This window comes from Drosophila willistoni, unplaced genomic scaffold (assembly GCF_018902025.1).
Source record: "Drosophila willistoni isolate 14030-0811.24 unplaced genomic scaffold, UCI_dwil_1.1 Seg264, whole genome shotgun sequence".
In the NCBI taxonomy this organism is placed as follows: Eukaryota; Metazoa; Arthropoda; class Insecta; order Diptera; family Drosophilidae; genus Drosophila; species Drosophila willistoni.
Window position 1 is genome coordinate 82,824 of NW_025814222.1, and position 4,273 is coordinate 87,096.

General features: G+C 38.8%; 1 long non-coding RNA gene across 1 annotated transcript; it reads right to left on the minus strand.

The window, feature by feature from the left end:
• Positions 1-1,679: 1,679 nt before the first annotated feature.
• Positions 1,680-1,842, minus strand: LOC111519812. The gene is made up of 2 exons (XR_002724490.1): positions 1,813-1,842; positions 1,680-1,732 (listed from the first exon to the last, which is right to left on the minus strand). It is a non-coding gene; the product is annotated as an uncharacterized LOC111519812 (long non-coding RNA).
• Positions 1,843-4,273: the final 2,431 nt, after the last annotated feature.

Consider the following 4,273-nt stretch of genomic DNA (forward strand, 5'->3'; position numbering starts at 1 on the left):
TGCAATTAATCTCAGTCAGAATATATTTGTCATTTTTGCTAACGTATCCACAGGAAAAGAACTGGTTTTTCCAGTAGACACAGGTGCAGACATTTCATCAATAGTCACAGAAAATTCTGATGTTTATCATGACATAAACGTTAACTATAGACATAAAAGAAATAAGTCAGGAGGTAAAAAAATCAAAAGGTTTAACCTCTATTGAGATACAGACAACTAAATATATAATCCAACACGACTTTCATAAAGTGGATTTACATTTCGCTATTCCATGCGATGGTATATTAGGAATTGACTTCATAAAGAAATACAACTGTCAATTAGACTTCAAGCCGTCTGAAGATTGGCTTATAATCAGAGCCGATAACCTTAAATATCCAATTTATGTACCAATAATATACAGTTCTGGCAACAACTCAATACTTCTGCCAGCAAGATCCCAAGTTATTAGAAAAATTCAATTAAAGTCCCAAGAAGACAGTGTATTGATTCCAACCCAGGAAATTAAACATGGTATTTACATAGCTAAATACAATAGCAACAAATAACTTGTCATATGAATCACTTTCGAACTACGAAGTAGTCAAAACTAATAATGTATTATCTCAACTATCAAAGAACTTTCCTTCACAATTTAAGTCACAGCTGGCATAGCGACATATCTCCGACGACATATCTCCGCCCAGTACATTTTTCTGCCGGAGATATATCGCATTTTATGTCGTTTTACAACGACATATCTCCGCCGGTGATCTGCGCGGAACGACATATGTCGTTTCAGAACGAAATATCTCCGCGCGGATATATGTCGTTTTCATAACGGCGGAGATAAGTCGTAACCCCTCACAGCTCTCAAGCTTATGCACCAAATACAGCGATATATATTCATATATATATATATATGAATTATGAATATGCAAGTGGAACCCGGTCTTTACATTATTATTTATACCTAAAAATAATGGTAGAAGACGACAAGAAGGAACCCTGAGAAGTGAAGGCCGAATCGTTAAAAAATCGACGAGGCGAAATTCTGGAAAAGAAAGTACAGCAGACGTAGAGTTGTTGAGGGTCAGTGAGTTTTTGGTGAGAGGGAAACACAGCTGAGGACGATTCAAAATTATATAAAGACAAACACGACCATAATGTCGGATTGTTGAAGTTCATACAACTGTCTGGAAGATGTAGGGTACATGCATCAAACCATGCATAAACCACTCAAAAAACTTTGATCCTGACACAGATGCACATACGCGAAACATTAAAAAAATGTGGCTTGACGCACGGTCGGTTATACCAACCTATGTCCGTCGTTTACTATTTGATGGGTATTTAGCGGCGTTCCACGTTTAAAGGAAGTAAATAAAACCATTCTCATCGGTTACGCCATGTATTCACCACAACTGGGCAAATGTGCAAATCAAGCGCATTTAACTAATTAAATAGGGCTTTGGATTTCGACCAGTCCAGTTCCTCCTGTTTGAGCAAGGATTTCCATTATAGTTGTTCACGCCACCGGGTGAACAGCAGTGAGCGGCGAAGAGCAGTGAAGAGTGAGGAGGGTTTTTTGATCCTCGCATCTACGGTCACACCAGGAGGGTGACTGGGTTTTTTCCAATGGGCATCGCCATTATTCCGAATCGAGATTTTCACCCGAACACCCGTTCTCTTGCATTTTGTACGATTTGTTAATCACTTTCAACCCGAACCATCTCCGTGTGTGCCGGGTTACCTGTGAATATTATATAAATAATAAAACCTACGTTTATTTAACCGAAGTTTTTCGTGCGTTTTAATTCACCACTCGCTCACCACAAACTGAAGAAATTGGCACCCGCCAACTCCTTGTATTTCATTTGGATCCTTCCGCCCCCCCACGAACATTGGTCCTTCGAGCCGGATATCCTTCCGCTCCTCCAGCTTGCATCGGCGGAATTCCTGATAAGTACAAAATTTCATTATTCATTTCATTTCCATACTACTAAAAGTGTGAGGTTTTCCCGCTTCTCCATAGCGACCTACACACTTTTACATATTGTATGTATGTACATACCTGACCTGTTCCAAGGTTACATGGTAGTTCCTAATCCTTAGCGTGATTGTCCAACGTTCTCGTTTTACATTCCACGATTATCCATTTTTTATTTATGTTTTTTTTTCCTCGCACTTGTCCAAATCCACCTCTTTTTTTTCATATGCATTCACATGTACATGTATGTAATTTCCACAGCTGTTTGCCAAATCCGCGTAAAAGTTTAAAAAAACCAAAAAAATTATTAAAGTGTTATAAAAAATAGGGAAGAATAATAATCAAGTGTTCACCGCGTTTTCTTATGTGTTGGAATAATTATTTTTAATGCCAAACTTATTTCCGCACGCGCGCATCTACGTACATACATACATACATACATCGTCACCTGTTGATGTACGCGCATATGTACCTACCCATATATATATAATCCCTTCGCACATTTACCACGACACAAAAGGCAAAAAAAAAATATTCTTTTTTTTTAAATAGCACTTAACGTATGCATCGCGATTTCTTGCGCGTTCGAATTCGGTGCGAAATTAAATTCCTCACGCGCGTCTTTGGATACCGGTGCACTTGCTTACATACGTACATACATATATGCTTACATAGTCATACCACTAACCATAGAACACATAGATGGGACAAACTCATGATTTTTTGATTGCAAACGCTAGCCTAGTCATGGAACCCCAGAGAACTTCGGGAAAACCCGAACGCTCTCACTCTCAATGAGAGTGAGTAAAATGGGAGAGGGCAAAGCAGCTACGAAAAAATTTCAGTCTAGCACAGACTACCGAACGACGAAGGCAGGCCTACGTCGCTTGTGATTTCGTTTTGTCTATGTATGTGTACACTCGTCGGTACATGCTCAGGCTTCGTAGTGTGTGTGTGACGTGAAGTTGTACAACATCGCATTTCAATAGCTCGCTCGACCAAAATTTTTCATTTTCGACAAAACAGCGGCAATGCGAATAGGATATGCCCCTGTCGAAAGAATATCAAGAAATATTGGCATCAGCTACGTATGTATCCCGGTGGCTGTGCCGATAGAGTGTTTGCTTGGCAATAGGAATGTCGCTGGTTCGAATCCCAACTCGATTATCGTTAACGAAGTTTTTTTTTGTCTATTTTTTATTTTGTTCCTTTTTATCTTTTTTTTATTTATTTTCATTTATTTTCATTTTGTTTTTTTTTCCTTTTGTTTATTTTTATTTTTTTTATTTTTATATAAATAAAAAAAATAGACAAAAAAAAACTTCGTTAACGATAATCGATTGGGATTCGAACCAGCGACATTCCTATTGCCAAGCAAACACTCTATCGGCACAGCCACCGGGATACATACGTAGCTGATGCCAATATTTCTTGATATTCTTTCGACAGGGGCATATCCTATTCGCATTGCCGCTGTTTTGTCGAAAATGAAAAATTTTGGTCGAGCGAGCTATTGAAATGCGATGTTGTACAACTTCACGTCACACACACACTACGAAGCCTGAGCATGTACCGACGAGTGTACACATACATAGACAAAACGAAATCACAAGCGACGTAGGCCTGCCTTCGTCGTTTGGTAGTCTGTGCTAGACTGAAATTTTTTTCGTAGCTGCTTTGCCCTCTCCCCATTTTGAGTGAGAGCGTTCGGGTTTTCCCGAAGTTCTCTGGGGTTCCATGACTAGGCTAGCGTTTGCAATCAAAAAAATCATGAGTTTGTCCATCTATGTGTTCTATGGTTAGTGGTCATACATTGCACATACATATGTACATATCCACAACATATAATACATTTCGGTGTCGCGCATTGATTTAACACAATTCCACATCCAATTAAATTACAATTACTTACGTTTTTTTTTGTTGTTGTGAACAACGCGAGTGCATACATCTATATACTCACTGTGTACTTATGCATGTACGTACATACATAGATCAAAGCATCTGTCCATATGCATTGATCGGTTGTTTGGTTTGCGCACAACACTCGCGGTGCGTAAAAGCGTTCTTTTGTTCTTGGTTTTTCCGCACAACCACAAAAAAAAATTATTAACATAATTAAACAACAAAATCAAAAACCAATATATAAACAGCGGCCGACAGCTGTTTTCGGAGTAGTGTGACACGTGAGTCGAGTCGTGATATCGATAGGCGGCTCAAGCGCGCCAAGTTCAAATCACATTATTTCCGATTCCCTTTTTTCGCCTAATTATATATCCGCCCATATTTATAACTAATACATAT